The sequence below is a fragment of the Citrus clementina genome, unplaced genomic scaffold (genome assembly GCF_000493195.1).
Source record: "Citrus clementina cultivar Clemenules unplaced genomic scaffold, Citrus_clementina_v1.0 scaffold_3, whole genome shotgun sequence".
NCBI lineage: Eukaryota > Viridiplantae > Streptophyta > Magnoliopsida > Sapindales > Rutaceae > Citrus > Citrus x clementina.
The window spans coordinates 6268725-6283239 of NW_006262339.1; the positions used below are offsets into that span (position 1 = coordinate 6268725).

General features: G+C 31.6%; 1 pseudogene; it reads right to left on the reverse strand.

Moving 5' to 3' along the window:
* Positions 1-373: 373 nt before the first annotated feature.
* LOC112100352 lies at positions 374-3487 on the reverse strand (annotated as a pseudogene).
* Between the last annotated feature and the right edge of the window lie 11028 nt (positions 3488-14515).

Consider the following 14515-nt stretch of genomic DNA (forward strand, 5'->3'; position numbering starts at 1 on the left):
GAGAAAAATTGTGTAGAGAAGGAAGTCTAAAGCTAACCGAAATGCTGTGTAGTCTTCCTATTCGGACTCCGTACTCCATACAACTCGTAGCAAAAATTTCTTCTCGAGCACCATACCACTAAATTCTTGCCATAGATATAGTTCTGTTAGTTATAAAATGAAATGGTAAATATACATTGGGCATGTTTCCTGTTAGCGCTATTTTATTTCAAATGGTAGAATCCTACTCAATATTGATGTTGGACAAACGAGGGAACAAGAATTAGAAATGCCGTTATTCAAAGATTTTATTGTTTAAGGGCATTTTTCGGTCCATCATAAAACATAACAAAAATCTTTTCAGCCGGATTTAGCTTGCTGATCAGCTAGCTACTCAAGAGAAGGGTGACATGCAAATGGGTGGATTGAGCCTGAAAACAGAGAGGGTTGCAGATGCAATAGACCAAATTCCATCCCCGCATATTAAACCTGAAACAACTGCCCCTGCATATTTCTCTGAACCCTTTTCGATTGATTCACTCCCATATGTATAAAATTACTGCCCCAACAAACATATCAACTGCGAAGAATGCTCAAATGTAAAATGGAATTGCCATACCCATCGGAATGGGAATAAACTGCGAGATTTTCTTTGGATTCACGTCTCTCAGAAGGTTTATCACCAAAGCAGCCACAAAAAACCGACAACATAAGGCATTAAGGCCAGACAGTGCCTGGGAAACTCAGAGAAACCTTGGATGCCCGGAATGGCTATTTCTCTATATATCACAGCGTATGGTGCTTTGCATGGACCATCAGGTGACCTAATGTCAAAAGCATTCGAATACAACCACAACGTGAGTGGGCCGATGACACAACCCATGGCTGCTCCTAGTACCTCGCTCACAAACACAGACTTGGCTGATGATCGAGTGAGGTAATCTGTCTTAAAATCCTGCATTAGATCAGCTGCAGTAGAGATAATGGACATCATAACCCCAGAACCTGCTAAGCCAGCAACTCCCCACCATTGGTTTTAGCGAGGGATGCGGTGATAAAAAGACCAATCTTCGCATAAGTTGTAGCAAAACTACAGAAGTCCGACACAATTAGGGTTGCAGAAGGCTAAGGCTGGAGCAATAAGATACGAGCACTTGGGATGGGAACTGTTGCTGTTGATATAGCTGCCGGCCCCACACCCACATATCCAGCAGCGGCAAAGCAGGTGGGTATCTTTTCTTTTAGAAACACATAATCTTTTTCGGCCTGCACTCGAATCTCATTGACAATTACAAGTTTGGTGCTTTTGTTGCACATTTCATTGATAGTTATAGCTATATATAATCTTTCATATTGTAAAAACCTTCACGGATAAAAGTACCTTATACACATAAAGACCTTTAAAATCATGGGTACCAAGGTCAGCTGGATACCAGTCAGTGACCAGCATGTTGGGAGATGAAGGACCAGAGAATGCCCCATGATATGATGGCCCCGAGAAGAATCATTATATGTAACAGCCATAAATATAATACAATTTAATCCTATCCAATCCAACCCGGTAGATGATCAAAACCGCAAGAGTTCCCTTCACTGAAGAACCACTTGAAGCAGATCCAAAGTAAACTAGCACTCAAATAATTTCCAAGGCACCTGAGGCTGACTTGCTTCTCTGCAAGCTCTTTTCGCGAGTTAGTGTGAAAGCTATTAATCAACAATGCGTGGCCGTTCCACTAGGATACGCAAGTTTACAATTCAACAGCATAACATTACGGAGAACAACACTGAATAGCCTCGCGAAACTCACCACAAATAAAAAAGCCAATCATCCATCCCAGCCCCGGATTCTTTACATCGTCTGATCGTCAGCGGCGATTATTCGATACGTTCTCCCATGCGAACCGAATCCCCGGTAACGGCTACCCCATGGCAGGCCATAGCAAATGGTTGGATGGCAGTGTTCTCTTGTCTAGTAAAAGGCTTTACATTCGGAAACCCTAACTTTGACAGCGACAACGACCACGGCTTCACTAAGAAGAATTCTAAGACTGAACTTGTGCGTGATGATGCAGATAAATGTCCCGACAATTGTGCTCACCGACACCACTCTTATTGTTATCTGATCTTTTCATTCCGGAATCCACTTATCGTTATCCTCTTCCTCATCCGTGCCTCTGATGATTCCGCCTCGCTTCCCATGAAGGAGTACCAAATGCTGGGAAGTGGAACACAACGTAACGACTCTTTAAAAATCTGCGACTGAAAATAATAATAACAATAAAATGTTACTTTCTTCTTTTCTTTTCTTGTTTTTATAATCTAATGACACGTGGAATACACAAAATTCAGTGTTACATATTTATGCAGTATTTAATATTTTAATAATTATGAAACTTTTTTTTTTTTGGTTAGGAATTATGAAACTTATTATTTAATCCCTATTGTTTTTAGTAAATTTACGGAATTAATGTTTCTCTCTGATCGCAATTGATTGATTACCTCTCCGTTTATTGATGCTTTGGATGTTATCGGGCACAAAGAAGATTCTCCCTCCACCTCCAACGATGGATCCTCAAACTTTAAAGGGTCTTCCCAGAATTGTTAAAAGAGATACAACGAAGAAGACATTGTATAAGAAGAACTGAGAAGAGATGGAAACCTGAAGATTGAAAAATAATAATGATGATAATAATTAAAGATACAGTTTAAATGGGAAAGTTTAGAAGTTAATATTGCATTTAGGAGCGGCTATTTTAACTTGGGAATTTGATTTATAAATATTAAAAGGGTAGGGTTAATTAAACCCACCAAATTACTTGGTAAACTTATTTTTAAAAATAATTTTTATGATTAAGATATCTTTAAATTAAATTACAATTATGAAAATTAAAATATAGTTAAAAAAAACAGAATTTTTACTTTTTGAACCCACCTTTACATTTAACGTATTTTGTCAAACTCTAATTATATTTTCATTAAACCCTGATCATATTCTGTCAAAATTTCTGTAATGTAATGAGAATTTGAGTTCTTTCGGTGCCACATTGTCTGAAACTGAGAATGTCTCAACTTTGAATGAAATTGAAGTTGAGTCACCATTTTTGGGTGGCAAGGTGTTAACATCAGCATTCGATTTATACAATGGGCATCGCTTTTGAGGTTTGGTCTTATTTAGAAATTAATGAATTTAAGATTATGATTCATCATACAAGCCTTAGAATGTTTATTGTCATGGAATACGATTGCGAGTATTTTGCTCTATCATAAACAAGTCTCGGCCTTAGGTTGGGAATATTCTTTTGCCATTCTAATTAACTTAGCTCATGTTTGAAATTGAGGTGTTGTAACTTTTTTTAAGTTAATAAGATGTAGTAAATATAAATTTTAAATAATAATTTTAGTAAAATTATTAAAGATATAATAGATTTTACAGAGTACAAGTAAAAAATCATATCGTATTAGCTTCTAAACTACAGCAGCCAGTGTTTACCAAACACTTTAGTGCCATGATTTTTAAGCTATAACTGTCTAATATCCATCTCAAATAGACCCTTAATTGGGAACTATTCTATCTGGTAGCTTGGAGTTTGGGTTCTATAACTTATTATCATCATCTTCTGATAAATGTAAAAGGCAAAAACTTTCTTCAAAAAAAAAAAAAATCAATGAAACATTTATTAAGGATTTATAATTGAATTTAACGGATTTGATGAGAAAAATGCTATTATTATAAAATTTGGGTTTAGTAAGGGTATATTGAGTAATTAAGTGGGTTTATCAAGTAAAATTTAAAATTTTAAAATTTTGAGAGTGGGTTAATTTAGTAAATAAGTTTAATGAGTAGTTTGGTGAGTTTAAAATCTAACCATTTATTTAGTTTAATAAGTTAAGATTATTGCTTATTTGGTATTAACATTCTATTAAATATAAGATTGAAAAAATAAAATTTGAAATGGCATAATAAAACTTAAAAATGAAAGAGAGAGAATTCTAACATAATTTCAAGCTGCTATAGAATGATGTTAAATATTTAGTATTTGTTACCATTGTAGAATATATTTGTATGCTAGCTATTACTTTATGGGTTTTTAGTATTTATATAATTATATAGAATGATGTTAACACAAACGTCAAAGGTTAAAAGGTTATAAATGTTGAGAATGGTTTCAGACAAAAAGAATGGGTAATATGAAGTAGCTTAAAATTTTACTTTCACACATATTAGTAGTTTGTGAAGAATTTATCACAATTAATTGATTTTGAATTTAGTGAGGTTAGTATTTGAGAAAGATATTCCCGACACTTAAGTTATTGTTTGTTTAAGATTAAGAAAATAAGGTTTTCTTCTTCTAAGGGTGAATAGTATGTTTAAAGACCCAAAACCTCTTTTCCTAAAGATGGGACTCTATTTATAAAAAAAATAAAATGGGTGACATTAAATTAGGATTTTGTATTAAATCCTAGTTCTAAAGACAAGTGTCACCATTTCAGATTAATACATGTGTATGTGGATTAATGTTGGAAATTTGTTCACTATTATGCGTATATCCTTATTTTCCTTTTTCCTATGCTGATAATCATGGTTTCCTTAGCTGATAGGTCTAGAATCACATTGAACATAATTCCTCTTTCTATTCTTATGTTCCTTCATAATTTATATAGGAGGTCTATTCAAAATATCATCTTATCTAGAAGAAAAACGCTAAGTGTAGAGAAATATGAGAAAAAAATGAGAGAGATAAAAAATAAAAGGGAAGAGTTAGTGTGGGTGGGTAGAGAGAGAAGGCACATTTCTCTCATCTTTTTCTATACCAAGCACAACTTTATCTAGAATGGTCCTCTCGGAGCTATTTAAGGGGAACACATGACAATGTGTTCACTTGAGAATCAGCTACCTATATTATATATTATAGAATTTTATTATTTTCTGTTTTATATGATCTCTATGTGTGGTGATGACAGAACTAATATTAAATAACTAAAGAGCAATAACCCTATGGAATAGCTAACTTAATTAGTTATATGAATCACAGTGGCATATATCTCCCAGATTCTTTCAGCAATGCAACTTGTTAATTATACAAAGTCTTGCATTCTTAATTTAGAAGCTCCCCAAGTTACAAAAGTAGCTAGCTAGCTTTTGTTTGGATTGGAGATGCTCAACATCAATCGATTCACCAAATAAAGACTTTTATGCATATGTACATACGTACATACATACATACACTTTATATTTATATAGGGTAGATCAAGAGCCCTCTAAAATTACTCTTATTTTTACATTAGATTTATGGTTAATCAATTATTGAGATCTATTATCACTAATATATACATAGGAAGTATTAGTGAACTAGTGCTATTAGCCCCCTAAATGTGACTGATTCGAGCTTTTACAAGAGCTCTTTATTTTTCTTTTTTCTATAAAATATGCAATAAGGATGCATATATCTCCCCAATTAGCAAGAGGACATTTTAAAGTTAGTCTCAATTGTTTTTTAGGTTGTACAATAAATATACGTATCTAAATTCTTAATAAATATATCAAACTGTAGTATATATATACATACTATAAAATATGTCTCATTTTTCAGTAATGATTTGTATATACTAAATAAGTATATTTTTATAGGTTTTTCTTATTTAGTAATTTTCTTATTTAGAAGTATTATTATTTAAGAAGTAAGTAGTTTTCTTTTAGGATTTAACTTATTTAAAGAAGAATAGAACTTCTACAAGGAAAAGGATTGTGGCTTAGAGGAATACAACTTCTACAAAGAAAGAAACTTTACTTGCACTATAAATAATCACTATGTATAGTGAGGTTGGGTTCATTTGTTAATCAATCAGTTTTGATAGGTCTATTGAGATATTGAGTGTTATTGAGCTTTTGGGTGTAAGAAAAATACTATAGTGATTATAATAATTTTTCACATAATTGATTTTTCTCTCGTTGTCCTTGGTGCCCACTCAATGCCTATGTTGTGTGATTGATTTTATTCTTCACCTATACTTTCAATTTATTATTTATTTGATACTTTTCCTTGTAGGATCTTGAGTGGGATTAAAAATCCCTAATAACGCATATTGTAACAATTTAAAAAAAAAGTAAATATTATCATCTTCACAAGTCCAATGTTATTTTTTAAAAAAATAAAACTCAAAAGACATCCTAAAGTGGCTTATTTATTTATTTATAGTTCACATATATTACAATTTAAGGTCTATTGGGAGTCTGAGTTTATACACTAATAATATAAGTCAAAGGTCTAATAAGCAAAGCTTAGACATCTATATATTCATAGTCTACATATACTACTCCCATATACTTTAACGAAATATCAACTCTTTTAGTCATATTTGTGGTATTACTTTGTCCTTGGGGATTGGAACTAGTGCCTTCAACTTTTGAGGCACCAGACACCAACCCACCATTAGGCTTGGCAAAACTCGGGTTTGGTCCAGGTTTTGGTGTTGCTCGGGACCGAACTGGATGAGTGAAATGCAAGACCGGACCCGGGTTAAAACCCGATTTTTTTAGGTGCGGGCCGGGCTCAAGCCCGGCACCTCGGGCCTAGGTTTTTTATCCGGGTTTCTAAGCCCGCATGTGATAACTTCAAATTTTTTCCTTCAATTTTTTCTTTCATTTCTCTAATAATGCAAATTTTAAAAAAGAAAATAGTCAAATACAAATATATAACATACTAACAATGCAAATTTTACACAAATAATAAATAAATATTGTTTCAATCTACTTTCTAATACCTAAATTCATCTAATTTCTAACCTAAACTCATTCAATCTATAGAAAAAAAAATAAATTCAACAACACAATAATCACACAAAAAATTAAATAACATCCAACATATCATAAATTCATAATTATATATATATATATATATATATATATATATATATATATATATATATTTTAATTTATTAAGAAACCGGGTCTGGATTTTTGGTGTTGAGCCCGGACCAGGGTTGGAAATGTCCGGGTTTGAGAATTTCAAACACAGGTCTGGATTTTTTTTTGTGTATGCGGTTTGGGTTTTGCCCGGGTCCAATCCGGGTGGGCTTTTTTGACACCCCTACCCACCATCCAAGGCCTTAGTGACAAATGACCAATAGCTGGCACAAAAAATGGAAGAAAAATAAAAATGTACACGATAATATACTTCTTATCACATAGCAGTACTCTACATACTATGCAATTGAGCTGAAAGTAGAATACATAATAATAAAGGATGAACTCTGTCTTTTTTTTTTTAATAATAAAAAAACCTCTATCTTCTATAATTTATTTTCTATTGACTTAGGCTGCGTGTGTGTGAATAAGGGATCTGTTAAGTTATTTAACATTTAGGAGGTTCAAAATAAATAAACAAATTGAATTCGATTCGAATCTCAAACGAATTGGGTCAAAACTTTGTTAATTCAAATTCAATTCATTTATTAAACGAATCAAAATCTCAAGATTTAAATTCAATTCGTTTATTAAACAAAACAAACTTTGTTTTGTTTAACCTATTTAGTAAAATTAATAAATGAATCGAATTGAATCTAGATTTATTTGCTATTCATTAATTATATAATAAACAAATATATTTTGAATCAGATTGAATATGAATTCATTTACAAAAATAAATTAATAAAAAAATAAAATAAAATATAAAAGATAAAAGATAAAAAATTTAACATCCTACAAAATATAAACAGTTCAAACTATAATATAAGATTAAGATGTATAGTCATCCACACACCAAATTACAAATTCTTTAAATACAAATAAAAATAATTAAAGCGTGTTCATCTCTTTGATCGACAAAAATTAAACGATAACAAACTCAAAATCTATTTCAAATTCTTACAAAAGCTTTGAACCAATTCATTGCTAATTGGAAGAAAATGACAAGGGATCAAACAAAACCCATCTTGGTGACGACCAGTTCAAGAACTTGAGCTGAGAGATTTTCGGCTATTGAATATCAGATGCGACCAATAAAGCATTCATTTGTATTTGAGTAGCGACTTAGGCTAGTGGAAACTGGAAAGTCTTGAGGCACCAAGAAGACAAGGATTAGAGAAGAGATTGTTTGGGCACCCAGAATCTAAGAGGAGAGACTTTAGGCTCGATGACTTAAAAAATCTAAGGCCGTTATTCCCTAATTTTTGTTTTCACTAATATATTTTGTCTTATTATCATTGCTGATTAATAAATTAGTCTTCAAACTTTAAATGTTTTTCATAAAATTTAAGGATAAAAAATAATTTAATTAAATGAATAATAAACAAATTTTAAATGAATAGATTGTGGTTGATTCCTTTATGACCCATTTATTAAATGAATTCTAAATGAATAATATCCTCAAATCTAGATTCAATTTGTTTATTTTCATCCACTTATTAAATGAATCAGTTTTTTCAAACTAAAACCCATTTAATTTGCATTGAATTGATTTGAATGAATGAATCTTAACCTAAATTGCCACTTAAAGTTATTAAAATAAGAGATAAACTAAAAGATAAGCAAAACTCACACTCTAGTGCATTGTTTTGAAATATATGTTTGTCATATCTTTTAACTTATCCATACGTACTTTAATAACTTAATGGATCCCTCATTAGAAAATTGTTGTTGTTGTTATTATTGTTATTCAATTAGAGATTCCTTAATTTATTAAGTAATGGACAAGCTAAAAGAAAGAAAAACACACACTTAAATAGTACCAATAAGCTACTTATCGATACTATTGAAGTGTGTGTTTTATTTGTCTTTTAGTTTATCTCTTATTTTAAGAACTTAGGAATTTCTTATTAGATAACAACTACACACACAAATAATAATTCTCAGGTGAAGATGCTTAAATGCGAATTCCATGCAGATTTACTCTGTATTTTCTTGTCCGTATAAGAGAAAAACTATATGTGCGTGCGTGCGCGCACGCACGCACGTACGTGTTAAGAATATTTTCACTTTAACAAAATGAAGATGTTATTAAAATTTAAAAAATATACATATATATTTTTAACTATTAAATATTGTATTTTTTATCTATTAATATATAAAAAAATTTATATATTTTTTAATTAGTGACATCCTCATTTTTTTTAAAATGAGAATGTTATTATTATTGTTAGTAGTAGTAGTGTGATATAAGTTTCTAATGGAGAATGTGGTAAGCCCATCTTAAAATGTGCCGTAAGTATAGGGACGGTACATTGCACAGCTCTTATTAACGGATAAATATAATGGGTTATGGGTCACCAACAAGGGTTTGAATAGTGGGTTGCGTATGTCCTTGTTGGACTTGAATTAAACGTCCTTCCCTCCACTTCCGGTGCTGTGAAACCCATCTCATCTCAGGAGGCCAACCCAAATTACATTATATGGAACAACACCTGTCAAATTGAAATTTCAGTTGACATTTTTTTTTTAGACATGCTCTTAGAAACAAAGGTGTGAGGATGGGAGCCTAATTGGTTATTTTACTTTCAAAAGTGCACTCATGATTGAGGAATTTGGACCATATGATGCACATTTTGTCCAGATTCCAAATTCATCATTCAAAATCTGATGTATGATAGAAACCAGAAAATTTCACTTTTCTTTTATCCTTTCCCTCTTTTAATGCACAAACAACCATTATCATGTTCTTGACTCCAATTCTTTGTCCCTTGCTTTATTTGATCTCCCCTTTAAATCACTTGTCCCATACTTTATTTGTTTCCCCACATACCAACTAAATTCTTGTGTATCTGCCTTCAAAAGAGAAATCTTGAGAAGCCAAATTAGTCCCCAATCAACGGCGTATTTTTCATATCATTATTATTTTTTAATTAACAAGATTTTTAAACTCATACTGAAAAAAGATACACTGTATAATATTCCCAAAAAATAAAAAAAATAAAGACATTTGAAATCAACAAATGCAATAATTATCATTATTTTAAAACTCATTCGAATTATTCTTTCATTATTAGATATTCAATAGAATTTTCATATAAATGTTGTCGTTTCATGTTGCTTGTACTCTAATCTTTCTTTTTAACATTTCTTATAATATAATATGAAAAAAAAAAAAGCAATGAATGATGAAGAGTTTTAAAGTATCTAATGTTGGTTAACTAAATACATCACTTCTAACAACAACAATAATACTTTTTCTCATTTAAAATCCCCCCAATACTCATACCTTTTTCCATGGTTATGTCTTGTCATTTGCAACACGCTCCTAAATGAGACAGCATGGAAGAAAATTAGGAAAATTAGATTATGTAATTATTTGAATGGAATGATTAAAAAAACGCTTAGCCAATGCAATTAAAAACCTTCTGCCATAAGCAATTCAATGAACTTGGGTACATACCCACCAAATCCCATTTGGTAGATTTTATACAGTAATTATACAGTGATTAAAAGCAATACTTTAGGGATATGGGACAGCCACACTATAAAATGACAATTATAATCTCTCAATCATCTTGTTCATCAAAGTCTTTGGTGCCCATATTAAAGTATAATATTACAAGTATACCTAAGCACCATTGCACCAATACAAGTAATTATACTCATGAAAGAAACGAATAATTAAATCAAAGCTCTATTGACTACTTGAAAAGGTTGAGGAAGAAAAAAAAAAAGAAATAAAGAAAAGGCGTTGCTCAATCACAATACGCTAATTGGAGAACTGCAATTGCTCCACAGGGCCAGAAAAGGCAAGACCGACCACATTTTTCAAACATTGCCCCTTAAAAAAATTCATAAACCACTACTGACCCTAACATTAAATAAACTTTTTTGCTATTGAAATGTTGTGGACCGTTACCAACAATCAAGCGTAGGAAAATGTAAATTATTGGTCTTGTTTAATATAAATTATGTTGCAAGATTAAGTAATTATGGACCACGAGCAGATGATTAAGAATTAATTTATAGTGTGACTAATCAGACGAAGTTAATAAGTGGAGAAAATGGCAGCAATGATTCCATTCGTTGTCTGTGACAGCTCTGTTTTAACTGAAGCTCTTTAATTATTTAAAAAAAAAAAATTAAATGACTGAGAGAGAGAGAGAAAAGAGAAAAGAGAAAAAGAAAAGAAAGCTGCCAATAACTAACTCCCACATTGTGCTATCAGTAGTGTCGTCGCAGGAGATCCCAGCTGCTGCCTTTGTCTAGTCCTGGCACGTGCCTCAGACTGTTCGATCACGTGAATTATCATTGCATAATGCAAAATGCTCCTCCACGCTGTCACTATCATAACAATTGTTTAAGGGACTGCCCAGTTAAATCCCGAGATGAGAAAATTACCAAAAGATTTATCAATAAGAAAAAAGGGGAGAAAAGATTCAAAATTTGATTTAACTCTGATATTATTAAAGATACCAAGATGATTTTAAGAAAATGAGTAATGCTATACATTCTAAATTTTTTATCTTAAAAAGCTATCCCAAATAATGTGTCATTTATCAATTAGTTGATGAGATAATATAATTAATTCACTTGGATCTTATAAAGAATTATCAATCACTCAATTAATGACACATCATTTGGGATAATTTTTTAGGATAAAAAATTTGAGATGTGTAGCACTACTATAAAAAAATTACAAAAAAGAGAAAAAAAAATAGACCTAATTTTGTGTCAAACCTTTCTGTTTTTTTTTTTAAGTTTATTGCTTAAAAGAAAGAAGATAAAGAAGATATTGATATGGAGTTAACTTTGATTAGATAGTAGTTTCTAGAAATTTTAAAATTAAAAGAAAATTATAGATAAAGTAAATCTCAGCCTTAAAATTTCTTAAATCAAAATCATATATATATATATATGGATCAGGCTACGGTGCAACTGTGGTACCGTACCATAGTTACATCCAGCTGCTAGATGCACTTAAATTGGTGGAGTCTATTGATATTCAACAGTTGGATGCAACTGTGATACAGTACCACAGTTGAAATACAGGTTTCTCCCATATATATATATATTAGAAAAATTACAGTCAGGAGATGAATTTTTTTTTTTTTTTTTTGGAGAGAGTCAGGAGATGATCTAAAGATTAGGAAAAGTTATGGATTATTATTGTTATTTTTCACTGGGTTGGTGGCGTCCCCCCATGATTTATAAAGCTACGGGGAGGGAGGGAGGGGAGTCAGTACTAGGGTGGATTGAAAAATGAACTAAAAGGGAACAGGGATACTGAGGTGACGTCAGATGACAAGAAAGTGACAGGCCGTCGGTACGGACATTGACCAATCAGATCCCATCCCATGAAATATGAATCCTCATTATAAACTAGAAGTTGCACAGTAGGCTGACCACGTGACCAGAAGAATATCGCGCAGTCCCAGTCGCCTACAGCTTACTCGCCTGGCCTGTGACTGGATCTGGATTGGAACATTGGTTAACGATAAAGGCATGACGTTGATGCCAACCCCAAGCGAAGAATTTTTATTCGGCTCGGGGACAACAAGGACAAAAAAGTCAAACCAAACGGTGTCGTCTTCTCTCCCGTATTTTCTGCCTCGCGTTTCATACGATGCCCTCTGCCGACAGTGGAGTTCTTGTACATTACATCTGGACCGTACGCGTTGTCGTTTTCGGGATAGAGCCTGTCGGTCTGATTCGTTGGGCGGCCTTGATTATATGACAATGACCAATCGATCTGTATATCATATGGTTTCAAAATATGTGATGGGCCTGGCTACCGTACGTATGAATCACACAGAGACCATGAGTCTGACACGTGCTCGATTATTCGGTACCGTAATTTGTGCAGTACCATTGTTGTTGTTGTTGTTGTCCATCGGTCCCTCAGCCACCTGCTTCTTTCGATTTATCTTAATCTTTCATTCCATTTTACGTTTTTCTTACCTAACTGTGTTTTTCAAAATTAGCTTGTATGATTGAAATTGGACACGACTCTATGCTAATGGCTTCAAAATAGAAACCGAGTAAAGTGGCTTTTAGTGTAAGGTATTAAAACAAGTCATTTGACATTCCGACAACAAATTTTTCCTGCAAATATTGTAGAAGCGATGCATGAGTGTTTGACCTTCTTCTTCAAATTTTTGGGGGTATTTTGATTGATAGGAGCTTTCTAAAGTGTTATGATGGCTAACTTGAATATGGACTCATCTCATCTTTAACCTTTTCAAAGAAAAATACAGCTATATATATTTATATATTTTTACTTTTTCAAATTCAAGTAACATGTGTGTCTACGTTTGGTTATATAACTATTGATAATGTTGCAGTCTAAATGTTTAGACTCGTTTTGAGTCATGTCTATATATAATTTAAGATTAATGTGTACTAACAATTAAGAGAAAAGTATTCATAAAGTTTCATATCCTAGCGATTCAGCTTTACCCTATCAATGACTTAATGACATGTATATGCAAGAAAAAGAAATTGATAGAGAGAGAAAGGCGATGAATAAAAAGTGCAAAAGAAAATCCGATTAAAGTAAAATGTGAAGTAACGGAAAACAACCATAAATTTATTATATAGTAAGGACTACAAATAAATATATATAAATAATGTCATAAGGATATCTAAATAAATAAACCAAGCCGGGGCTTAGAGCTAAAAGTTGGCGGGGAAAAAAAATCATAAAGAAGGGGGACTTTTTGGCAGCATTCCGAAATTACTCTAAATAAGACACGGTGAGAAGAATAGTGAAAATTGATTAAAGTAGAGCGTATCTTTCCTTCTTCTTTTTTTTTCGAAATAAAGGTATTTTAGAGGTACCTTTGTGAGCGTAACTCCAAGAAGCTGAGACAACTCTTTAACAAAAGTTATTTGGTGGTCCATGATTCATCATAGTCATAAAGTAAAATAGTTTATTGATGAAGGTTAATTTTTTTCTATAACACAAAAGGCCGGTTTCGTCTGTAACTTTTAAAATAATTATTATAAATTATATTGTAAAAACAATTAACTTAAAAATAATCAGTTAAATGTTTGATAAAAGTTATTTTTAAAAGCACTAAGTTTTAAAAATATTCGATTGTGTTTGATAAATGTTACTGTTAAATTATTATAACAAATTAACAATATAAATGACTGGATTTGATATAATGTTAGAATAAATTTTATTTAAATATTTATAAATTGATAACTAAAATAAATATTTTTTATTTTTTTATCTCAATATAATTAGTAGTAATAATAATAATAATTTCTTTAAAGTTAGTGATTTTATTTGCTAATTAATAAGGATAATTTTATATTTTCATAATATATATGAGGATATATACAAAATTGTTAAGTATAAAAGTGATGTTGAAAATCAGATTTTGAAATGTCTTGTAGAATTGGGTGATTTTGCCAAAAGTAATTTTAAAAAAAAATAATCAAATACCAAAATTAATTTTTAATTTTTCAAACTCACTTTTCACTCTCCCAAAAGCAATCTCAACCAAGCCTTAAGAGGTTTTGCAAGATTTTAAATCCTTCTATACAATAGAAGTTGATTCTGATTGAAATATTTAGATACATGTGTATCCAATTTAGTATGTGCTCACATATACAATAAGC